This window comes from Asterias rubens, chromosome 13 (genome assembly GCF_902459465.1).
Source record: "Asterias rubens chromosome 13, eAstRub1.3, whole genome shotgun sequence".
NCBI lineage: Eukaryota > Metazoa > Echinodermata > Asteroidea > Forcipulatida > Asteriidae > Asterias > Asterias rubens.
In genome coordinates, this window is record NC_047074.1 from 8,629,612 (window position 1) to 8,656,491 (window position 26,880).

Genomic DNA, 26,880 nt, shown 5'->3' on the forward strand with positions numbered 1-26,880 from the left:
ATGGAAGAAAACGCCCGTGTTGCACAAGTTGTACGGTGCTTCCAGGTGCTTGATTTCGAGACCTCAATTCTAAAACTGAGGTCTCGAAATCAAATTCGTGGACAATTACTTCTTTCTCGAAAACTATGTCACTTCAGAGGGAGCCGTTTCTCACAATGTTTTATACTATCAACCTCTTCCTATTACTCATTAACAAGTAAGGTTTTATGATAATAATTATTTTGAGTAATTACCAATAGTGTCCACTGCCTTTAATACTTTGAAGTTCACTGCTGTAAGAAGAAATACCAGTCACAAATTGTACTTTTTAATTTGGCGGGTAACCTTATTCTGGTAAGCTGCTTAACTATTATTTTTTTCTGCTGGAGCAGATCGATGAAATTGGGATCAGGGCGCATAAAGAGCCAATAATTAATTTACACGACGGCTCTTGGAGTATAGCGCCCTCTATTGTCGGTAACAGAAAACCGTGGTTTAGCTTAAAAGATGGCGGCGTCCTTAAACCGAATTTGATTGCCAACAACAACCTACTGAGTACTGTACATTCACATTGGACTGCAGCAATAGCCACATTATCTGAAATTGTGGTTTATCTACAGATACGTTCCCCTGTAGACCACACCTCAGTGGAAACATGAACTCAGGCAAGTAAATAGATTAGAAGTGAATTATTCCTCGTAAGAACTCTTTGAAAGTTTGAATTAATTGTCACGATCAATTGTTTGTTGTCATGTGGTCATGACATAATGGCATGATTGATGATGGTTGTTGAATTGAAATTTGAACACTGTTGAATGGAATTTACTTTATTTTTCCTCCACTTCAAGTTCACACTTCCATCCACCAGATCAAAATAAATTAATTTCTTTCTAAAGTCATCAATCAATCAATACAACACAGACCCAGTGTAACTGGGGCGCTGTATTCCTTTTTAGAAATTTTGACATTATCGTAATATCGGTCATTGTACGTGTCTTTGTACTATTGTTTGTAGGCCTAAGCCTACTATTCGGATAACTTTCCGTATGGCGCCACCACTTTTTCACTCATTTTTACAAAAAGGGATATCTTATTATTGAGGTAAATTAGATACTATTAATATTTCATATCGAATGAAAAAGTGGTGGCGCCATACGGAAACCTTTCCGCCTATTTTTCCGCCTTTTTCGAAATTAATGTTAAAATTTCGAAAAAGGAATCAGTGCCCCAGTTAACACATCCGTTTCCCTGCCACCATTTTTCATGCAGAAAATTGTAATTTTTGACGATGTTTTTTAATTTCACTCAACAAAAAGGAAATACAAGCATTATGAATGTATATTGAGTAGGTTGGGGAAAGCTTTAGTTGTACAGTACACAGGAAACTTCAGTTCTGGCTGGCTAACGGTCATAAAACTTTCACTCATCAACGCTGATTTGAAAAAGTATAGCGTTAAGAAGGCCCTAAATAATTATGTGACCCCTACATAAGGCTCACAGGGGAGCCTTATAGTTTCTAGAAGTAGGCCTACATTATCTCATTGAGGTAGGCCTAATTAGACTTGATATTATTTCATATTGAATGAAAAAGTGGTGGCGTGTGATACAGAAACTTTTCCCTATACAATCATCTAGGCCTACAAGTCAACTCTTCTACCCTTTCTACTAAACACAGACTCAGAACACGGTCCATCATGAAGTTTTTCACTGATCAAATTGAGATACAAAAAACCTAAAGTTTATTCTGGCTTTTAAATAAAGAATTATAAACAAAATTAAGGAACATTGAAAAAGTTACCAATACGATCGAGTGACTCAATCGCTCAACGTTTTGTGTAACTTTAAAATATGTAGACCATGGATATATCCAAGTAGGAACCTTCAGCTTTTCAGTTTCAGGAGGTGAAATAATTTTTTAATGGAAAACCAACTTTTTATGCTGAGATGCTACCCAAGTTATTTTGAAACACCCCCAAAAAAGTTCACACTAAAACAGAAATTAATATATTCTAGGCATTGCATGGCAAGCCGAGGTATCAATTTATGTTTGGTTTGCGTTAACACCATGTGTGTGTATCTACTTGCCAGGTAGAGTTTGTTCTTAGAGAACTGTCTTTCTGTATACATACTACTATCGCGGAGTAGAATTATTATTATCATTATTATAATTAGTATTTATTCGACCAAGATACAAGACAATAACGTTCACAAAGGTACAGTATACTACTACAAAACAAGTAAACAGAATCAGGAAAACTAACAAATACAATAACATGAATAAATCAAAAAGTCAACAACACAAAAAACCAAAAGAAGAACAACACAACAACACAAAAAACAAAGAACATCTCCAGACATATTATTAAAAGACAAAAAATATGACAAAACAACATGATCAGACAAAAACAGGAACCAATAAACAACATAACCAACTTAAGCCGGCCAGCATAGACATAAGTGTACCAAAACACTGTGACCCGAAGGCCTGTCTATCCAAATTGGATTGTTCAGGCGCCTTGTCGTTTCTCTGTCCTGCTTTTTAACTATACCCGGGCGGAAGATAGGAAATTGGCAGGGACTACGTGTACTTTAGCTTACAGGAGCGTTATTAACTGCGCTACCGCGGAGTCAGTTCTTAAATCGGTCTCAACATTTGGACTACCTTGCTCTAGTCATCGTCAGGAGACTGGAGTTAATAATTTGACATTAATCAATGTGATCACTTTCTTCTTTTGCAGCTTGTGGGTTTGAAAGCAGAGTTATTCCGGAAACAAGAGGCACTCGGCAAAGAACGACTTCAAGAGAACTCTACTACAGTCAAGGCTAAACCTGTTCCTAAGGTAGGCTGGACCTGGGATGAACTGAAATGAGACTCTGTCTGAAAAGGTGGTTATTTACCATGTTCACCTATGTTTGACACCCCCATGGAAGTGTCGTGGCCAAGCGGTAAAGAGCACTGAATTCAAACTTTGTTGTTTCTGATCAGCAGAGTGTGGGTTTGAATCCCTAGCCGTGACACTTGTGTTCTTAAGCAAGACACTTCACCATTGCTTCGTCCTTCGAAAGGGGCGTAAAGCTGTTGGTCCCATGTGTTGTGTAACGCATGTAAAAGAACCAATTGCACTTGTCGCACTTTTTTATCGCAAATAGTATGAGTAAAACCTGAGTCACAAAAATAATCTTCGTCTCAGTGAGACGAAAATTATTTCAGCATGTAAAAACGTATTAAAAACCAGTTATGATAAAAATGCAATTTTGCTGTAAAAAGTATTAAAATACTCTTTACGGCAAAAACTGAGACGAAACATTATTTTTTTGTGGCATTGTTTTACTCATTTCTCTAAAACTGCAGAACCTCAGCAAGTTAGTAATTATTTTAAGGAAATCTTTCTACTATCATTATCTTCAAACAGTGTATGTAAGTTAATCTAAATCTGTGGACTTCGTGTTTTGTGTTACAAAAAGTACCCAGACCCTTTAAGCAATCAAACTCAAGTTAAAGGCAGTGGACACTATTGGTAATTACTCAAAATAACTACTAGCGTAAAACCTCTCTTGGTGACGAGTAATGGGGAGAGGTTGATGGTATAAAACATTGTGAGAAATGGCTCCCTCTGAAATGCCATAGTTTTCGAGAAAGAAGTAATTTTTCCACGAATTTGATTTCGAGACCTCAAGTTTAGAACTTGAGGTCTCAAAATCAACTATCTAAACGCACACAACTTTGTGTGACAAGGGTGTTTTTTCTTTCATTATTATCTCGCAACTTCGACGACCGATTGATATCAAATTTTCACAGGTTTGTTATTTTATGCATGTTGAGATACACCAACTGTGAAGGCTAGTTTTTGACAATTGCCAATAGTGTCCACTGTCTTTAACATTTCAAGTTCCAATCAAAATTATTCAAAACTTTACCCTGTCAGTTTCCTTGTGGCTATTGGTCTTTTTTTTTTTTTTTTTTTTTTTTACAGAAAGCATGTATCTGGACCAAGAAGAATGACGAAGTTCAGTCCCGAGCTGAGATGGATAAAGTCCTTACAGCAGAAGAAGAAAATGCATTGGATAAATCAAGGTAAATAATGTAAGATGCATGTTTCATTCCCTAAAAAAGTTTTGAAGGTAGTGCATTTTGCTCCACCAGCCATGCTCCTAGTGGATGATCCTTACAGACTTTGAAGGGGGTAACCCTGTTTCAGCCCTAGGAGTAGGTGGCTCCTAGTGGATGACACCCATGCCTACATCCTTACAGACTGTGAAGAGGGTAACCCTGTTTCAGCCCTAGGAGTAGGTGGCTTCTAGTGGATGATACCCATGCCTACATCCTTAGGGACTGTGAAGGGGTAACCCTATTTCAGCCCTAGGAGTAGCAGGCATGAGAATCTTCCGGTTTAAACCGGAATTCTGGTTTTTTTCCTTTCAAAATTGTGGTCTCCGAGTTCGATGTGAATTTGCTATAAAATTCGGGGGGTAGGTTTTTGGGGGTATACATTTGGATTTCTCTAATCCCTCTTCTCTAGTCAGACAATGTAAGTTTACCTTTGTAATTGTTATTATCGCGGATCCCCACACATCGTTCATGAAATACCGGCACCTAAACAATAAATTGCCGTCCAGCAGATGGCCCAATTTACGGCTTGTTGTCGTCCTGGCATCGCGCATGCATGCAGCAGCAGCGACAGATGTATAAACTTGCCTCATTCCTTGCTTCGTTTATAGTGGTACGGTTCAATAATGTTTGCGTGTAATGCGCTTGCTGCTGCAGCAAAGATAACACGTGTGGAGACTTTTGAAAGTCTACTGAAAAAACAATGCACGTGTTTGCATCATAGTGTACTGTGTACTGTGTACTGTGTACTGTGTACTGTGTACGTGCAGGTTTGCATACGAACCAATGAGCGGCGCGGCACGAATCTGAGATCGCCGGCAGGCCATGGTAAACTGGTACCTGTTATTGCCTCACAACCAGCAAAAGATATATTGGAAACCAGCGAGCACACTGTACGTCCGGATGACGCGCTTTCTTCAATGGTTCTATTTCTATGTTGGGGTCTAACCTCAACCTCGTTCCAGTTATACCCTATGCTGAATAACAACCTCTTTCACAAAAACACATCGCTCTCGCCAAATATATAGGCCTATTATATATTTTAAAATGTGCGTCGCCGACGGATCGTTAAAATCACAAACATTTAATTGCACAAGAATTTCTTTTACACAACCGAATTTTAAATCAAGAACCTATAAACATGGTTGTTGGTGAGAAAAAAAGCATTTTCAAGGGCAGAAATAAGGGATAAGATCGTCAAAAAAATAAAAATATTATTACTATTATTTTTTTCCCCTTTCTTTTTCCGGAATTGTAACAAAATCGCAGGCGAACCAAAAATTTGTTGAACTGTTTGAGCTTTACATTCCTTATTTTCCCTTAAACCTATTATTAAAAAAAAAAAAAAGGAAAAATCACACAAAAGTAGCTCACTTCTACCTGTAAAATAGGTGTCAGAAATTCATCAGAGACCACCACAGAGCTTCTAAAATACCCAGAGCTCCCAGGGCCCTTAAGCGGGCCCTGGACCCCGGCCGTAAGGGACTTCGCGCTGCGCGCTTGTATTTTGTGCTTTGCACACAAAAATAATGGAATATTGACATTTCCAATCAACTGAATTTTTTCCTGTTTTTTTATCATCACCCATTCTCATGCCTGGAGTAGGTGGCTCCTAGTGGATGACAGCCATGCCTACATCCTTAGGGACTGTGAAGGGGGTAACCCTGTTTCAGCCCTAGGAGTAGATGGCTCCTAGTGGATGATACCCATGCCTACATCCTTACAGACTGTGAAGGGGGTAAGTCTGTTTCAGCCCTAGGAGTAGGTGGCTCCTAGTGGATGATACCCATGCCTACATCCTTAGGGACTGTGAAGGGGTAACCCTGTTTCAATCCCAGGAGTAGGTGGCTTCTAGTGGATGATACCCATGCCTACATCCTTAGGGACTGTGAAGGGGGTAACCCTGTTTCAGCCCTAGGAGTAGGTGGCTCCTAGTGGATGATACCCATGCCTACATCCTTAGGGACTGTGAAGGGGTAACCCTGTTTCAATCCCAGGAGTAGGTGGCTTCTAGTGGATGATACCCATGCCTACATCCTTAGGGACTGTGAAGGGGTAACCCTGTTTCAATCCCAGGAGTAGGTGGCTTCTAGTGGATGATACCCATGCCTACATCCTTAGGGACTGTGAAGGGGTAACCCTGTTTCAGCCCTAGGAGTAGGTGGCTTTTAGTGGATGATACCCATGCCTACATCCTTAGGGACTGTGAAGGGGGTAACCCTGTTTCAGCCCTAGGAGTAGGTGGCTCCTAGTGGATGACACCCATGCCTACATCCTTAGGGACTGTGAAGGGGGTAACCCTGTTTCAGCCTCAGGAGTAGGTGGCTCCTAGTGGATGATACCCATGCCTACATCCTTACGGACTGTGAAGGGGGTAACCCTGTTTCAGCCCTATGAGTAGGTGGCTCCTAGTGGATGATACCCATGCCTACATCCTTAGGGACTGTGAAGGGGTAACCCTGTTTCAATCCCAGGAGTAGGTGGCTTCTAGTGATTGATACCCATGCCTACATCCTTAGGGATTGTGAAGGGGTAACCCTGTTACAGCCCTAGGAGCTGGTGGCTTCTAGTGGATGATGCCCATGCCTACATCCTTAGGGACTGTGAAGGGGGTAACCCTGTTTCAGCCTCAGGAGTAGGTGGCTCCTAGTGGATGATACCCATGCCTACATCCTTACGGACTGTGAAGGGGGTAACCCTGTGTCAGCCCTAAGAGTAGGTGGCTTTTAGTGGATGATACCCATGCCTACATCCTTAGGGACTGTGAAGGGGGTAACCCTGTGTCAGCCCTAGGAGTAGGTGGCTTCTAGTGGATGATGCCCATGCCTACATCCTTAGGGACTGTGAAGGGGGTAACCCTGTGTCAGCCCTAAGAGTAGGTGGCTTTTAGTGGATGATACCCATGCCTACATCCTTAGGGACTGTGAAGGGGGTAACCCTGTTACAGCCCTAGGAGCTGGTGGCTTTTAGTGGATGATACCCATGCCTACATCCTTAGGGACTGTGAAGGGGGTAACCCTGTTTCAGCCCTAAGAGTAGGTGGCTTTTAGTGGATTATACCCATGCCTACATCCTTAGGGACTGTGAAGGGGTAACCCTGTTTCAATCCCAGGAGTAGGTGGCTTCTAGTGGATGATACCCATGCCTACATCCTTAGGGACTGTGAAGGGGGTAACCCTGTTTCAGCCCTAGGAGTAGGTGGCTTTTAGTGGATGATGCCCATGCCTACATCCTTAGGGACTGTGAAGGGGGTAACCTTGCCTTAATCGAACATCGAACACATGTGGAAGTACATGCAAGTCCTAGTCGTGAGTTTGTACGTTTCGAAAAAAAGTTTTTTTTTGCATTTTTTCCGGCAATGCCGACCAGGTGTATTGCTGCTAAATGCAGTAAAACAACTTTAGATGGGGTCAGTTTGCAAAGTGGTCGGTCCATTGTCTTTTTTCAGCACTGTGCAGCGAACACTTCGAACCGTCGTGCTTCGAATCCGGAAAACAATACACCACACATTTGACATGAAAAGAAAAAGTATTCTGAAACATGACACCATCCCAACAATTTTTCTTGCTAGTGGGACGTCGAAGAAGGTACCTGAAAGACGTGATGAACTTAAAGGAGCATTTGCCTGATGAGAAAACAATTTGGGTAATGTTTCAACTTTGAGGGCATGTTTTTAGCTTACACCAATCGTCAAGCGCCAAGCTATCTTGTGTTGGCACTGCATGCCATTGTCCGTGCAGGGTAGTCCGAGTGGACCGTCCGCACAGCAGCCATAGTGCGTGCAGACATGGTTCGTGACCATAGTTCTGTACGTATGCATCATACCGATCAGGTACCCAGTATACGAGGCCAGACTACACATTTTCTCTTCAACTATCGTGCCTCGATTGACGTCATGGACAGCGCCCTCTCGGGTCGGGCCTAACTCTTAAATTTATAAATAAAAAGAAAACACATTTTTTGGAACCTTAGTTAACTATTTATTCATATTCTACTCATCAAAACACACATTTTGATTGTTGACAAAAGCTTTATTTTGAAAAAATATCACTTCCAGGTGACTTTAAGAAAAGTTTGTTTTAACTATAATATATTCCAGGTTTTGCATCGGAGATAAATAATATAATTTGTTTACACCGATGTGTATGAAAGCACTGTATACTCAGTACTTTCCCGAGTTATACATGTGTCTGCTCTAGCAATGCAAAGGTCATGGGTTCAAATCCCACCTGAGTGATTTGCCTGTGATAGTTCTGATAAAACAGTGAGTATACAATGCCCAACACACATCTGTGTTAAAGACTCTGGACACTATCGGGTATTGTCAAAGACTAGTCTTCACATTTGGTGTATCTCAACATATGCATAAAGTAACAAACCTGTAAAAATTTGAGCTCAATCGGTCGTTGAAGTTGCGGGATATTAATGAAAGAAAATACACCCTTGTCGCACCATGGTCACACGAAGTTGTGTGCTTTGAGATGCATGATTTCGAGACGTCCAATTCTAAATCTGAGGTCTCAAAATCAATATCGTGGAAAATTACTTCTTTCTCCAAAACTGCGTCACTTCAGAGGGACCTGTTTCTCACAATATTTTATACTATCAACCTCTCCCCATTACTCGTAATCAAGAAAGGTTTTATGATAATAATTATTTTGAGTAATTACCAAACTGCCTTTAAAGGAACGTTACAGAAATGGTAAGAAACAAAAATCGTGAAGATCACAGATTTACATAAAACTTACACAGTCTAATGATGATGATAGTAGAAAACATCCCTTGAAATATTTCTGCCTGAAATGTCATATTTGATGAGAAATAAATATTCTAACTTCGCGTTTGGAGTTTATCGCTCAGTGAGGGTTTTATTCATTTAATTTTGGCATCGATGCAATGTAAAATTTGTATTCGGTTTTTCACTATTCTCTCGTGACCCAGATGGCCGATCGATCTCAAACTTCTACAGGTTTGTCAGTTTATGTATTGATGGTGGATTACATAAAGTGCTTACACTGCCAGCAACTGTTCTGTTAGCAAAAACCAATTCTGTAATGTTCCTTCCCAAAAGAAGTAAATACCAGGTAACGATAGTATGTTTTAGTGTTTCAAGACTTGATTTTTTTGTTGTGTTTTCAGGGCAGCCTTAGAGGCCAAGTTAAAGCTCTAGGAGGAGATGTCAAAAGGAGCCATTCTGACAGCAGGTAAAGAGTTGTGCCCTTACGCTTATTTTCCTAAAGGGTTAAACAGAACCTGTGACTGTTTTTTTTAATCATCAACTTTCTCTACTGATTCCAAGCAGACCTACACATGTATGAGCCCATCTTTAAAGGAACACGTTGCCTTGGATCAGGCCAATTGGCCATTTATGGGAATCAAATTTTTGACTCCCTTAATTAGGTTGCTGACCGTGTTTTAGTCCACGGCATACAAGGAAAACACTTTCGAGGCATGTTTGTGTGGATCATTATATTCAACTTTTAAAATATCTTTCTAATCATATGCATTTCATCGTCCGATCCAAGGTCAACGTTTTCCTTTAAAGCCATTGGACCCGTTCGGTAAACAGTATTGCCCAAAGCCCACACTTCGTGTATCACAACTTTTATATCAAATAACAAACCTGTGAAAATTTAGGCTCAATCGGTCATCGGAGTCGGGAGAAATAACGGGAAAACCCACCCTTGTATCCGCGCGTTTCGCCGTGTCATGACATGTGTTTAAAATAAATCCGTAATTCTCGCTATCGAGAATTGATATTGTTTTAACTTTTTTCTCAAAAAGTAAAGCATTTCATGGAATAATATTTCAAGAGAAGTCTAATACCACTACCTTCTGTAAACCCTGTAAGTTATTTGTAAATCTGTGAACTTTTTTTTTTCCTGTACTGAAAGGGTCCAATGGCTTTAAAGGATTTGGGTACCTTTTCAAAATGTCCATAGATTTACATTAAACTTACAGGGTTTGAAGAGAATAAGAGTGGAAAGCTTCCCTTCAAATAGTACTTACTGAGGTGCTGTAGTTTTTGAGAAATTAGTAAAACAATGTCATGAAAATACGTTTGTAAATGATTTAAATAATTTTCGTCTCATGAGACGAAAATTATTTTCATGACATTGTTTTACTCATTTCTCAAAAACTACAGCACCTCAGCACGTAATATTTTCAGGGAAGCTTTATACTATCATCATCTTCAAACTGTATAAGTTTAGTGTAAATCTGTGGACATTGTGTTTTTTGTCCTACAAAAGTTACATATAGTCTAGACCAGATTTTAAAAAAAACAACTTCGAGCGGCATTTTTGAGTAAAAGTTGGTAACATACCTGATTTAACTAATTTGGGGGTGCTGAATTCGAAAATGATGGATACCAAACCTAATTTTTAGTCCTTCACCCTGAAACATCAAGTTTAAAACAATACAGAAAACCTAGGAGACGCAGACTTCTCATGTGAAAAATAGTCAGGTTCTGCTGTGGTTCCACATTGATGTTGTCAGGATACTATACAGGGCAGGTACCCAGGTGCAGGTCAGGTATCCGTAACAAGCTTTTGGGTGTACTGGATAGATCTTCAATCAAATTGCACATTCAGAGGGACCAAAAGGTGCTTTTAATGTCATTTTGAAAGTATTTGAGTTCGTGTTTTTTTTAATAAAGAGTTATTTATTATTTGAACAGTCCACACATATAGACTCCTACTTTATTTTTGTATGTCAGCTTTTTTTTTTTCAGAATTGTTCAAGATACTTAGAATGCGAAAAGCAAGTGTTTCAGTTTGATGTCACTTAATATTATGTCCAATAAACAACCCAATGTATATAAATTATAAACAAATGTTTTGTAGTATTTGGGCTCCCATCCCTGTCCTTACAGAGACATTTCTATAAAAGAAAGTACAGAATTAATAGTACACAACACATTGCAATTCGATTGAATAGTGACTTGCTAAAAAACACAAATCATCATGCAGATGGACTAGCATTCAGGAAACTGATAAACAAACATATAATTTTACATGTTAATTTCCTTTGGGGAGATACAGTTACATGACATTACAAAAATGTCGACGCATCAAAGCATTCCATTCAAGCTGATATTTCCCAAAATCCAATAGTGTTTTTCCTAAAATTAACCTGATTTTATGTTCTAGCTGACCGTCCTAGCTGACACACAAAAATAATGTAGGAGTCTATACTTGTGGATTGAGCGGTAATAATGAATAAAGAGATATTTGATTTTTCCTTGTTCTTCACAGCCAGCTGAAAAGAGAGGGGTGGATTGTTTTATCAATGGAGGGGATACATACATGTATGTTGTTGTCCTTTTTTCGGAATCTTACTATCGTCTTCTTGTGTGCAATTTGTCCGTGTGTGTACAAACGCGACTAACAATGCGTTATACTGCCAACAAACAAACAAACTGGAATTTATTTTTTCAATTGTTAGCCTACAACAGTTAGATTGGTTCGTCAACTGGAGAATACTTTCTAAAACGGGGGAGGATTGTAATCGAAAAATGAGTTACTTTAAAATCCTCTAAAATCAAATTTTTTGACTGGTAAGATAATTTCAAGCCATGAGTGTGAAGACTAAAAGCTAACCTATTCAAAAACAGGGAGCACTGAAAAGTTGATATACAATACAATTTTCTGTATCATTGTTGAGTCTAGACTACACCTGGTAGGCCTACATGTTTAAGTAGTGTAGGCCTACATAACAAGAGAAAATAATCAACGGTTTGTGCTTTTAACAACAGAGAAATTATGTTCAACTGATAAATAACTCTTTATTAGAAAAAACACGAACTCAAATACTTTCAAATGACATTGAAAGCGCCTGTTGGTCCCTCTGAAAGTGCAATTTGGTTGTAGATCTATCCAGTACAATCAAAAGTTTGTTACGGATACCTGACCTGCACCCGGTTACCTGCCCTGTATAGTATCCTGACAACATCAATGTGGAACCACAGCAGAACCTGACTATTTTTCACGTGAAAAGTCCGTCATCTGCTAGGTTTTCTGTATTGTTTTAAATTTGATTTTTCAGGGTGAAGGACTAAAATTAGCCTAGGTAGCCACCATTTTCGGATTCAGCACCCCCAAATTAGTTAAATCAGGTATGTTACCAACTTTTACTCAAAAATGACGCTCACTTCCTTAACTAGGGCCCTTTTGGAAATCTGGTCTAGACTAATAGACCCTTTAAAGGATTAAAAACAGAGCACTGTAACCCAGTCTTTACTTATTTTGGTTTACACCAGCGGGACTTGAACCTGTGACCTCTGAATTAACTTCCCGTCTTGGTTCAGGGCAAGCTTTTGTATAGCAACCTCCAGTTGAGCAAACTCCTGTACCATTGTGCCATGCACTCTCATTGAATGTTGGGCCATTCGGGACTGAAATTTTTGCCAAAGGACACTAAAAATGGAAACAAGGTCGTCGGAATGGGTTTTTTTTTACTTGGTGTTTATCTTGGTGTCTGGAGCCTTAACAATTGTTTTGTCCAGAGGATTTTTGTAAAATTAGTAAATACAAAACTAAGTATCATGATTTTTTTTCTTTTTTCAAATCGGTTGTATTTGCGCTTATTGACTCGCAATTCCAGAGTATCGACCCGAACCCTGCATCTCTTACTAACTATGCAAACACTTGCCCTGAAACATTTGATGTAGCAACTGTCTCAATTGTCATAGAACTTTCAATTTAAGAAAACACCTTGTGGCTAAGCATGTCATTGTACCAGACATTGTTTAAATCTAACTTTCAAATGGCTGATCACTAATACTGAAGTCATCTTGTCACATTCCGTCTTACCAAGGGGACGATGTTGCAGATCACTTCCTGGTGGACTATGAGAAGAAGGCCATCAGTGACATGAAGGAGAAGAGAAGACTCGAGGAGGAGGAAGAGGAGGCAGCAAGGGCAGGGCCAGAGTATGAGATGGGGGCTACGGATGTACCTGGCCCAGTCGACCCTCAAGACCAATGGTAAGGAAATTCATCTAGAGGGGGAGGTGGAAAGAGGAGGCAGCAAGGGCGGGGTCAGAGTATGAGATGGGACCACGGATGTACCTGGCCCTGTCGACCCTCAAGACCAATGGTAAGGAAATTCATCTAGGGGGGGGGGGGGGGGGAAGAAGAGGCAGCAAGGGAGGGGCCAGAGTATGAGATGGGGGCCACGGATGTACCTGGCCCTGTCAACCCTCTAGACCAATGGTAAGGAAGTCATTCAGGGAGGGGGAGGGGGAAAACAGGAGGCAGAAAGGGCGGGGCTGGAGTATGAGATGGGAGCCACGGATGTACCTGGCCCTGTCGACCCTCTAGACCAATGGTAAGGAAGTCATCCAGGGAGGGGGAGGGGGAAAACATAAGGCAGAAAGGGCGGGGCTGGAGTATGAGATGGGGGCCTCAGATGTACCTGGCCCTGTCGACCCTCTAGACCAATGGTAAGGAAGTCATCCAGGGAGGGGGAGGGGGAAAACAGGAGGCAGAAAGGGCGGGGCTGGAGTATGAGATGGGGGCCTCAGATGTACCTGGCCCTGTCGACCCTCTAGACCAATGGTAAGGAAGTCATCCAGGGAGGGGGAGGGGGAAAACAGGAGGCAGAAAGGGCGGGGCTGGAGTATGAGATGGGGGCCTCAGATGTACCTGGCCCTGTCGACCCTCTAGACCAATGGCAAGGAAGTCATCCAGGGAGGGGGAGGGGGAAAACAGGAGGCAGCAAGGGCGGGGCCGGAGAATGAGATGGGGGCCTCAGATGTACCTGGCCCTGTCGACCCTCTAGACCAATGGTAAGGAAATCATTCGAGGGGAAAATCGAGCTAAAAATCCCATCTCATTTGCTGCTTTTTTTTTCTTTGTAGAAAATGTTAAGGTGCTTTGTCCACTTAAAGGCAGTATTAGTACTTTCGGCAATCCTCTTGGTATATCTCTAAGTAAGTATTTCATAACCATGTTTTTAAGACCAATGTCAAATCCGTCCACGTTTAGTGTTTAGTGTGGATGGTGACAGCACATTTGTCTACATTGGGTAATTAAATTGTCAAAGACAAGTATTCTCAGTTGGTGTATCCCAACATATGAATCAAATACAAATCTGTGAAAACTTTTAAAACAATCAAAGTAGCGAGAGAGTAATTAAAGAAAAAACACCATTGTTGCCCAAATTTGTGTGCTTTTAGAAGCCTGAGAAAGGCTTCAGGCCTGAATGTCTTTAATTACTTGGGTGAAAAGTTGCCCCTTTCTCAAAAACTATGTTACTTCAAAGGGAGCTGTTTCTTGCAATGTTTTATACTATCAAATCAACAGCTCTCCATTGCTAGTTATTAAGTAAGTGAAATGCTAACAATTGCTTTGAGTAACTACCATGGTGTTCAGTGGATTTTAAAGTCATACTTTCCTTGTTTTCTCTTCTTCTTTGACAGTTGAACATTCAAGGTTGGAAATATTTGTTTTAAAAACTTTGTGACATGTGGAAGCCAGCTGGTCGTAAACACTGGTCATTATCAACCATTCATAAATACCCCAGACAGTTTCTCTACTCCTATTGGTGGAGAGTGCGTCACGTGGGGGTGTTTAAACGGTTGATAAAGACACAGCTGAAGCTGTTTAAGACTGGCTGGCTTCCGCGTGTCGGGCGCGCGCGCGCAAGATTATCACGCGGAACGCAAATCATAGCTATACAGCGAGTAATATATGTTAGCGCGCGCGTAATCTTTTTATAAGCGCGCGCGTACACACAACCCACGCGCATCAAACAGATTCTTCACAAAGTTTTTGAAAAAAATATTTCAAACCTCAAATTTTCAATTGTCAAAGTGTCTATAATTGTATTTTGTTTAAAGTTTTTAACAAAAGGGCATTTATGAATGGGAATAAAAGAATAGTGACTTTAAGAACTCGTCGCTACACTTTTATTCTCTTATTTAAACACCCCGCACGTGACGCGCTCTCCACCAATAGGAGTAGAGAAACTGTTCGGAGTATTTATGAATCTACATTTAAAGTCTGTACTTTCCTTGTTTTTCTCTTCTTCTCAGAATGGATTTTGTGGACACCTTAGAACAATCCAGACACTGTATGAAGAAAGATCTTCCTGAGCTCATCAACATTGATAAACGTCTTAATCCTCAGGCATTTAGGTAAGTCCAGATTATCACCGGATATAAATGATTGGTCTCTGCGCTCGCTATTTGATTCATAGTTTGTAAAAGCACACAATTTGTGCAACATTTTGGTATAGGAGGCCGAAAAAAATACAACTCCAAAGAAGTCACTCATACAGAGTGAACTTGGTCAACTATTCTACATTCTGGTAATGAAATAAGTAGTAATAGTAATAATGAAAACTTATAAAGCGCACAAATCCATCCTCATGGCGCTAAAAAAGTTACCCTTAAAAAGTGACTAGCACTGTGACCCTGAAGGTAGCTGTGTAGATAAGATGATGAAGAAATTTCAGTTTTAGCTGTTGGAGGAAAACCCAAACAGTTTATGTGTACAGTTCAGATTTATCCAAGTTCATGGTCTGGGTCTTGGTGTCAGACATTGGGGTCATGGTCTTGGTTCTGGAGGGACAGTCTTCGTCTTGGCCTCACAGAGGAGGTCTTGGTCTTGGTCTCCCCCTAGGAGGTTAGGTCTTTGTCTTGTCTCAGTCTTGGAGGGAAGGTCTCGGTTTTAAAGAGATGGCCTTGGTTTAAATGTTAGGAGGGAGGTCTCTTGGTCTCGAACTTGAACATGAGTTCTTGGACTTGGTCTCAATTTCTTGGTCTTGGTCACGATCTCAGTGCGGAGGTCTTGGTCTTGATTTTAAGCTACAAGGGAAGGTCTTGTTTTTTGTCTCGATCTTGGAGGGGAAGTCTTTGACTTGGTCTTGAGGTCTTGGTCTTGATCTCAGACGGAAGATCTTGGCCTTGGTTTCGATCTTGGAGGTTAGGTTTTGGTCTTGGTCTCACAGAGAAGGTATCTGTCTTTGTATCAATCTTGGAGAGGAGTTCTTTGTCTCAATCTTCTTGTGGGATGAGTATTGCTAGTCTCAACATTTCATCTAGCCTGCTCTAGTCATCATCAGCACTCACACCACCCTTTAAAGGAACACGTTGCCTTGGATCGGTCGAGTTGGTCTTTGAAAAGCGTTTATAACCGTTTGTTATAAAATGCATGGTTAGAAAGATCTTTTAAAAGTAGAATATAATGATCCACACAAGTATCACTCGAAATTGCGTGGTTTTCCTTTACCTTGTCGTCAAACACGGTCGGTCATTTATGGGAGTCAAATTTTTGACTCCCATAAATGGCCCGCAAAGTAAAAGGAAAACCACGCAATTTCGAGGCAAATTTGTGTGGATCATTGTATTCTACTTTTAAAACATCTTTCTAACCATACGCATTTTATAACAAACGGTTATAAACGCTTTTCAAAGACCAACTCGACCGATCCAAGGCAACGTGTTCCTTTAACTTGACCTGTCTTTGTTTGCATAACTTAGGGAGAAGGAAGACAAAGAGAAATCTATGAAGCAAGAATCACTTCCAGATTTTCGCTCTTGTGATAATAATATCTGTTGGCATGTGGCCTTAAAGGATTTGGGTACTTTTTGTATCAAACACAAAACACAATGTTCACAGATTTACATCAAACTGACACTGTTTGAAGCTAATGACAGTAGCAAGCTTCCCTTAAAATATTACTGACTGAGGTGCTATAGTTTTTGAGAAATTAGTAAAACAATGTCATGAAAAAACGTTTTTACATTCTAAAATAATTTTCGTCTCATGATCACTGAGACAAAAATTATTTTCATGACATTGTGTTACTCATTTCTCAAAAACTGCAGCACCTCAGCAAGTAATATTTTCAGGGTAGCTTTCTACTATCATTATCTGTAAATTTTGTGTAAATCTGTAGACATTGTGTTTTTATCCTACAAAAAGTACATAGACCCTTTAAAGGATTGGGAAAGAGGAGACTGTTAAATCAGCCATGATGGGAAGCATACTGCCCTCTGGTGGCGGATGGGGATGAGATAATAAGCTTCACTTTAATACCTGTTTTTGTTTTGCATATCTTAGTGACATGCATCGGAAGATGATGAGGAAGAAATGGGAGGCTGAGGAGGAAGAAATGAGGAGCCGAGGTCCTGGGCCTCTTCACTACCATAACCTCAAGTTTGATGGTAAGGTGTAAGATAGGGTTCTTAAAGGCACTGGACACCTTTGGTAATTGTTAAAGACCAGTCTTCTCACTTGTTGTATCTCAACATAATGCATAAAATAACAAACCTGTGAAAATTTGAGCTCAAAACGTCGTCGAAGTTGCCAGATAAGAATGAAAGAAAAAACGCCTTTGTCGCATAAGTTGTGTGCTTTCAGATGCTTGATTTCGAGACCTCAAATTCTAAATCTTAGGTCTCGAAATGAAATTTCTCGAAAACTACTCAACTTCAGAGGGAGCCGTTTCTCACAATGTTGTATACTATCAACCTTTACCCATTTCTCTTTACCAAGTGAGGTTTTATGCTAATAATTATTTTGAGTAATTATCAATAGTGTTTTAAACACCCTTTAAATGCCCCAGGCGGCCCTCATGCCTTCCTTTTGTTACGCAACACCAGGCGGTTTCTCTGACTCCACTCACACCTGTGTACTCACTGCATGCACTCCCTCTCTCATTTATATTTTTAGGACTCACTCCTGGATGAGGCAGTAGGTTAAAGCCATTGGACCCTTTCGGTACAGATAAAAAAATTAAAGTTCACAGATTTTCAAATAACTGACAGGGTTTACAGAAGGTAGTGGTGAAAGACTTCTCTTGAAATATTATTCCATGAAATGCTTTACTTTTTCACTTGAGAAAACAGTAAAACAGTATCAATTCTCGATAACGAGAATTACTGATTTATTTTAAACACATGTCGTGACACAGCGAAACAGGCGGATACAAGGGTGGGTTTTCTCTTTATTTTCTCCCGACTCCGATGACCGATTGAGCCTAAATTTTCACAGGGTTTGTTATTTGATATCAAAGTGGTGATACACGAAGTGTGGCCCTTGGACAATACTGTTTACCAAAAGGGTCCAATGGCTTTCAAGGCAGTGTACACTATTGGTAATTACTCAAAATAATTATTGGCATCAAACCTTTCTTGGTGACGAGTAATAGGGAGAGGTTGATGGTATAAATCATTGTGAGAAACGTCTCCCTCTGAAGAGCCATAGTTTTCGAGAAAGAAGTAATTTTCCACGAATTTGATTTTGAGACCTCATATTTAGAACTTGAGGTCTCAACCATCATATGTTGAGGTTCACCATCTGTGGAGGCTAGTCTTTGACAATTACAGTACCAATAGTGTCCACTGCCTTTAACCATCACCAGAATGTGTGTGTAATGAGTGCCACATAGCGACTCTTATCGGTTAGAGAGGACAATTCAATTCAGCACTTACATTACTTTATTGGGACTCTTGGTGCTGTGGTGTACTGGGCCTAATTTCATAGAGCTGCTAAGCACAAAAATTTGCTTAGCATGAAATTTCTTCCTTTATAAAAAACAGGATCACCAACCAAATTTCCACATGATTTTCAGGAAAAGCAAACAACAGCTGAATACCAATGGAAATTTGGTTGGTAATCCTGTTTTTATCAAGGAAAAAATTTCATGCTAAGCAAATTTGTGTGCTTATAGCAGCTCTATGAAATTTGGCCCTGTTTGGCAGAGAATCGGGCAAGTCGGGCTATGGTTTTCCTTTAAAGCTAACACGGTCGGCCATTTTGTGGAGTGAAGAGTTCCGTGTTAGTTCACAACGTACATGTATAAGGAAAATCGCAATTTTAGTGTTAAAGAAAGAGAAACAATTTGTGTATTTTGTTTTCCGTCTTAAAGACTCTGGACACCATTCGCAATTGTCAAAGACCAGTCTTCTCACTTGGTGTATCTCAACATATGCATAAAATAACAAACCTGTGTAAATTTGAGCTCAATAGGTTGTCAAAGTTGCCAGATAATAATGACAGAAAAAATGCTTTTGTCGCATAAGTTGTGTGCTTTCAGATGCTTGATTTCGAGACCTCAAATTCTAAATCTGAGGTCTCGATTATCAAATTCGTTGAAAGTTACTTCTTTCTCGAAAACTACTTTACTTCAGAGGGAGCCGTTTCTCGCAGTGTTTTATACTATCAACCTCTACCCATTACTCTTTACCAAGTAAGGATTTATGCTAATAGTTATTTTGAGTAGGTCTCAAGGGTTGGGAACGGTAGGAATATTTCAATTTGACAAAGACCACTCTATTGGGCGCCTGCCCGTATTCACTCATGTAGGATTCCTTTTTTACTTGAGCATAATGATTCAGTCTAGTCAGTAGATCGTTCTTGTGGTTTAAGGGTCTATGTAACTTTTGTAGGACAAAAAACACAATGTCCACAGATTTACACTAAACTTACACAGTTTGAAGATAATGATAGTAGAAAGCTCCCATGAAAATATTACGTGCTGAGGTGCTGTAGTTTTTGGGAAATGAGTAAAACAATGTCACGAAAATTATTTGAATTATTTACAAACGTATTTTCATGACATTGTTTGACTCATTTCTCAAAAACTACAGCACCTCAGTAAGTAATATTTGAAGGGGTAAGGTTTCCACTATTATTATCTTCAAAATCTTCAATACCCAAATCTTTTAATGGGTTGCGATCATGTGCCCACGGGAATGTTATTTCGGAACACGCAAGATTTGTTGTGTTTTTTTTGTATTGCCCGGGTTTCCCAAGATAATTTTAAACAACATGTTTCAGCATATTCTAAAAAATATTACCATAGGTTAGCTCAATAAATTTTTGAGACGGTGAACAAAAGCCACATTTTCTCAATAGATAAAAATAAGTCTCGAGGTACATTTCTTGAGAACAGTCAATTTCTCTACTGGGTTAGATAGAAATCAGTGTTTCATTATGACAAAACAAATTAAAAAATACAAACTTGTTCTGCAAAGTGATCACTGAAAGGTGGTTAAAGGGAAGGTACACGTTTGGTAATTACTCAAAACAAATATTAACTTAAAAACTGACTTGGTGATGAGCATTGGAGAGCTGTTGATAGTGTGAAACATTGTGGGAAACAACTCCCTCTGAAGTAGCGTAGTTTTTTGAGAAAGAGGTAATTTCTCACTAAAATATTAAAAGACTTCTAGCTAGAAGTCTTTTATTCCCATCTGAAAGCACACAAATTCGTCCAATAAGGGTGTTGTTTCTTTCATCATTTTCTCGCAACTTCGTTGACCGATTGAGCCCAAATTTTCACAAGCTTGTTATTTTATGCTTTTGTTGGGATACACCAAGTGAGAAGACTGTTCTTTGACAATTACCAAATGTGTACCTTCCCTTTAAAGGCAGTGGACACTGTTGGAATTGTTGATTGTATAAAACATTATGAGAAACGGCTCCCTCTGAAGTAACGTAGTTTTTGAGAATTTTTTTTTCCATGAGTTTGATTTCGAGACCTCATATTAGATTTTGAGGTCTCAAAATCAAGCATCTGAAAGAACCCAATTTTGTGTGACAAGGGTGTTTTCTGTCGTTATTATCTTGCAACTTCGATGACCAATTGAGCTCAAATTTTAACATGTTTGTTATTTCATGCATATGTTGAGATACACTCAGTGAGAAGACTGGTCTTTGACAAACACCAAAAGTGTCCAGAGTCTTTAATGCCAGTTTTGTTTCTGTTCAGAGGTGAGAGAGATGGGTGTCGGCTGCTTTGACTTCTCAAAGGATGAGGGAGAGAGACAGAGTCAGATGGAGATGTTGAGTCATCTTAGAGACGAGGTAAGAAGATAACATGATTTTTGTGTTGATTAAGAGCAGTGGACACTATTGGTAATTGTCAAAGACTAGCCTTCACAGTTGGTGTATCTCAACATATACATAAAATAACAAACCTGTGAAAATTTGAGCTCAATCGGTCATCGAACTTGCGAGATATGAATGAAAGAAAAAAACACCCTTGTCCCACGAAGTTGTGTGCGTTTAGATGGTTGATTTCGAGACCTCCCTCAAGTTCTAAATCTGAGGTCTCAAAATCAAATTTGTGGAAAATTACTTCTTTCTCGGACACTATGGCTCTTCAGAGGGTGCCGTTTCTCACAATGTTTTATACCATCAACCTCTCCCTATTACTTGTCACCAAGAAAGGTTTTATGCTAACAATTATGTTGAGTAATTACCAATAGTGTCCACTGCCTTTAAAGACCAGCATTCTCACTTGGTGTATCCCAACATTTGCATACAATAACAAACCTGTGAAAATTTGGGCTCAGTTGGTCTTCGAAGTTACAAGAAAATAATGAAAGAAAAAACACTCTTGTTGCAAAACTTTGTGTGCTTTCAGTTGCATAACCTCTTTCTCAAAAACTACGTTACTTCAGAGGAAAACTATGGGAAAACAGTTGAGGAGATGTTTTCTTTGCAAACTTACTAGTTTGTACGGTACTTTAGCACTTGGATAAGCATAGCCTGAACATCTGATGCCACACTTCGTGGCTCGCAAATTACACCAGAGACCGGCATCAAAAACTGGTGTGTGTTTTGACTTTTGTACTCTATTAATTTCACATAGAGATACGCAGTCAAATTCCATTGCGGACTTGACAGTAGTGTACTGTTTGGGCATAATGGGTGCACGTTTATCCAATATCATTGTATCCAATGGAATCACTGGATCTAGCGGCATGGACCTGAAAGACAGACCCCCAGTCTAGGATAGGCATCACAACCAGCCCTCAACCCACAACCCGCATAATAATAATAATAATAACCCGTTTTTATATATCGCTTCTCACACCCGGAGGGCGTCCCAAAGCGCTTCACATTATTACCATGGTCACTGGGCCTTAAATCACTCCTTAAACCATCTCAGCTCCCTGGTGGGGAGTATGCAGCCTGTGCAACATCAATATGCGCTACTCGGCTAAATCAATCACAAGAACCATCTCTGCCCTCATAGGTCCCCATTTACCCCTGGGTGGAGAGAAGCAATTGTAGTTAAGTGTCTTGCTCAGGGACACAAGTGTCACGACCGGGATTCGACCCACACTCTGCTGAACAGAAGCATCAGAGCTCTTATCCGCTCGGCCATGACACCCATACATGTATATCAAAACCCATAACCCACCTCGACAACCCAACAACCTACAGCAACAAAATACCAAAGTACAACTCACTACCAACACCTCAGAACCCACAACCCTTCTCTTGCAACTTCGATGAGTAATTGAGTCCAAACATTCACAGACTTGTTATTTTATGCATATGTTGGGATACACCAAGTGAGAAGACGGGTCTTTGACAATTACCAATAGTGTCCAGTACCATGGTTAGTTTTGCGATAGCACCATGTTTAAATAAGGGAATCAATGTGTGGTGAAGAGGTTTCCAACTAGTGGTTTAATCCCAACGAGGCTTGGTTCTTGATAATTTTACCGAGACGAAGTCGAGGTAAATTATAGAGAACCAGACCTCGGCAGGTTTAAACCACTAGTTGAAAACCTATTCAACACACTTTGATTCCCATTCATAAATACCTTTTCGGTCAAAACATCATCACTTTTTTGTCAAAAAGTAAAATAAATGCAAAAATTATAATTTTTAATAGATTTCTTTCAACACAACACCCCTCTAGCTATGAAATGGTAAAGCCCTCCGCCCCCCTCGGGTAAACAACTCTTTATAAGGGAATGTTGTGCGCGTAGCGCGTATCGCGTGATGTAGCACATCTGTTTCAGCCATTGTTCTCTACCAATAGGAGTGAAGACACTGTCTTATAAGAACAGGTGCAAGGTCGCGTGTCACGCCCATGAATTAACACTTTTTACCGGTCATAAACAAAGGTTTATACACACCCACGTGACGCGCTCTCCACCAATAGGAATAGCAAAACTGTCTGAGGTATTTATGAATCTCTTTTTGAGTAGAGTTGGTCCTGAGAAGAACCGTTGGTTGACAACTCCACGATTGTCAACCACCAGTTCTTTTCAAAACTACTACTCTCAGTGAGATTTACACAAGCCTCCCCTCATGGAATAAAAATTGTGATGCGATCTAAACCCATCACAAGGTGATGAAAGTATTCATTTCTGAGTTAATTTATATACATGAAATTTAAGGGGACACTCCACTCTTTTCGTATCTACCTCTACCTCCATGGTAGGACCAAGGGTGGATTTCACAAAGAGTTAAGACTTGTCTTATCTCGAGTTAGGACGAGTTACTCGTCAGTTTTTATATCTTCTAGGACTATATAGTCCTAAGTTAGGAATAGTCCTAACCCTTTGTGAAATTGACCCAGTTGGCCTTGGTTTGAGAAATCAAGCTTTAAAGTTCCAAATGCACATTGATACAGATGTTTTTCAAGAATACAGTTGGAATATCGTTTTGTGCGATCGTTTCTTTTTTCAGACGCTTGGTCAGATTACCAAGAGTGACCACCTTAAAGCGAAACGCAAAGCGGCCCTCAAGTGAAGCAGCGTAACCGAGCCAAGGGGGAGATAGTTGAGGAGGAGGGCGATAAGGAACATCAGGAGGAGGAGGAAGATGCGAGGATGAAGGAGGAGTCAGAGTCAGCGAGACGGAGACAGAAGGAGGAGGATGAGAAGAGATTAGCAGAGAGGCTGAGCAAGACGGCGCCGGCGAGACCTTGGGATATTGGAAAAGGTAGGGTACCCTTCTTCATCTTCTTGTTCTTTTTTAGGGCGTTTGTGTCGTTTTCTTGATGCGGAAGGCTCTAGCAAAGTATTAGACTCGAAGTACATTAAAGCCATGTTCCCATTGGACTTTTCCTTCAGCTGTCACGTGGAAATTTACCGTGACTGGCTTTTGCGTAATTCTACAGTGCGTTCCCACCTAGACTTATATTCCGCAGCGTTTGCAAAGTTTTTTTACAGCGTGGTCGCGGTAGGTTTACAGCAAGGAGCTGTTCCCGTTGCACTTTCTAGATAAGTTACAGTGGCTGTGCGGAAGTCTTCTGCGCCCTCTTTCCGCTTGTTAGTTTTACATCACAGTTGCGGTAAATTGACAGGGTCAGTTTACCATGCGTCCCCTTGGATTGTATTGTCATTCTACAGAGAAGTTGCGGTACTTAAACCAAAAACAGTCCATTTGGGAACACGTTTTTGTAAACATACATCAATTTTTCGCTATCTTTGTGAGGACTTTCCTTTGTCCCTCTATGTAAACATACATCAATTTTTCGCTATCTTTGTGAGGACTTTCCTTTGTCCCTCTAACTAAACACTCTCCATAAGAGCATGAGAAAATGTGAGGATGTAAAAATACAAAGGAGTCCAGTGCGAGGACAGCATTGCTCGTTTTGAGTTCCTTTGTTCTACTGTCCCCTCTCTTCCGATGAAACCATGTCATCGAATTCAATGAATTCAAACTCTGTTGTTTCTGATCAGCACAGTGTGGGTTCGAATCCCCAGCCGTGACACTTGTGTCCTTAAGCAAGACACTTAACCATTGCTTCGTCCTTCGGATGGGACGTAAAGCCGTTGGTCCCATGTGTTGTGTAACGCATGTAAAAGAACCTAGTGCACTTATCGAAAAGAGAAGGGGTTCGCCCCGATGTTCCTGGCTGTGGTTGCTTAATGCGCCGTAGCACCTTGTAAACCCTTATAAGGTGCTAACTAATTGGGTCTCAACATTCATCACTGCAATAGCCTATCTTTCTGAAAGTTTGTATATACTCAGCGCCTTGAGTACCTCGTTAGGTAGATACGTGCGCTATATAAGACTTCGATATTATTATTATTACTATTATGTATTGTATGTTGATAAACCTTGTAAACATGGTAAAAGAAGAACATGCACTAAACCTTGTGGAGAGTTAGGATTTCAGAGTCTTGTTGTGATTAAAGGGGCTGTTTCATGATCAAAGCAGATCTGTGGCTGTACATAGTATCATGAACTCTCACCTGCATGTTTGCGTGTACTCGCCTTAGATATGATACCGAGGGAGGGCACATGTGTGACCTGTCACAACAAAATGAGCTAAAAGTCGGAATTTAAAATAAATTAGCTATTCACATTTCTGAATTCTGCAGATCAAGAGCTTTCCAATGGTATACAACACTTGGGGTAACAATAATCCTCCAAGTCGACAGAGCTTGTGGAAACAAGAGAGTTCTCACTTATCTAATGAGAAAGATTTGACTTTGACCGTCTGTAATGGGAAATGGCACAATGCGACTTATAGCTCATTTCGTTGTGACAGGTCACATATATGTACAGTAATTCATGAATCCGTTTAAAGCTACAGGCCTGTTGAGTATAACACAGCCCCTTGGAACCTAACCTTCCTAAAACCTTCTACATCCTCTTTGCTGAAATAAACGATTCAGAAGGACTTTACACCGCAATAACAATATTGTACCAGGGCTGTGTTTTGAGAACGTTGCATGGAGGGACGTCTCGTCTTCTTGGTCACGTTGCATGCTGAACCAAATTGTTAGTCCAAATGTAGCACATATCAATGCGCAGAACAATCTGGCACCGCGTGTGCGCACATGTTTTTGTTTTTAAAGGCAGTGGACACTATTGGCAATTACTCAAAATAATTACTATCATAAAACCTCACTTGATTACGAGTAATGGGGAGAGGTTGATAGTATAAAACATTGTGAGAAACAGCTCCCTCTGAAGTGACGTAGTTTTTGAGAAAGAAGTAATTTTCCGCGAGTTTGATTTCGGGACCTCAGATTTAGAATTTGCGGTCTCGAAATCAAGCATCTGAAAGCACACAACTTCGTGTGACCATGGTGCGACAAGGGTGTGTTTTTCTCTCATTAATATCTCGCAACTTTGATGATAGATTGAGCTGAAATTTTCTTTTCTTTGAGCTGCGGTTTGTTATTTTATGCATTATAATGTTGAGATACACCAACTGTGAAGACTAGTCTTTGACAGTTATCAATAGTGTCCAGTGTCTTTAAAATGGCTGCAAAGTACTAGTATATATAGGTTTGCGGTAACACCATGTGTGTATCTGCTTGCCGGTTAGAGTTTGTTCTTAGAGAACTGTCTTGCTTAATTCTACTTCCGTGGAGTAGATTGATCGCGAGACTTCTCAGTTCAATCTGGCACCGTGTGTGCACACATGTTTTTGTTTTTAGCAAAATGGCTTCATAAGTACCCGCAACACAAATCAGGTATCAGTTGCAATCGCCAAAACGCACCCCTGATGTCAACTGAAGATATTGAAGACTTTTTTAAACTTTTATAATCAGGTAGCTGTCATTTAAAACTAACAATTTGTTTACAATTCTTATTTATAAACAGAAGAGTCGCAATGGGACAGGGTACATGAAGAGCGCCCTCAAGAGTTTGCTCCTCCACAGCAGTACAACTGGATGATGCCATCGATGAGACAAACTGCAAAGAAGAAGAGCAAGTTTGCGTCCACAGAAAGTTGCGACGACACGCTTAACACGCCAAAACAGCCGCAGGAGTTCGCTCCTCCTAGTAATTCTGCAAAGTGGAACATGAGACAGGGTTTGTCTGCAAGTACTTCGTTAGAGGCCAAGAAATCTAAGGATCAAGGCAGCAGGCTGGGGAATCGAACCAAGAACCGCAAAGAACTGGAGAAGATTTCTGCCGTGGAGGTAGCCTGATCGTCTGACGTCATTCTTCAAGGCTCGTGAATAACACCAGAGAGCGGCCAAAAACTGGCGTGTAGTTGACCTCTGACCTCTGTCGTTTCACATATAGATACGCAGTCAAATTACATTGCGGACTTGAGAGCAGTGAC

At 40.3% G+C, this 26,880-nt stretch overlaps 1 pseudogene; it reads left to right on the plus strand.

Annotated features, from left to right (window-relative positions):
* LOC117298690 lies at positions 1-26,880 on the plus strand (annotated as a pseudogene).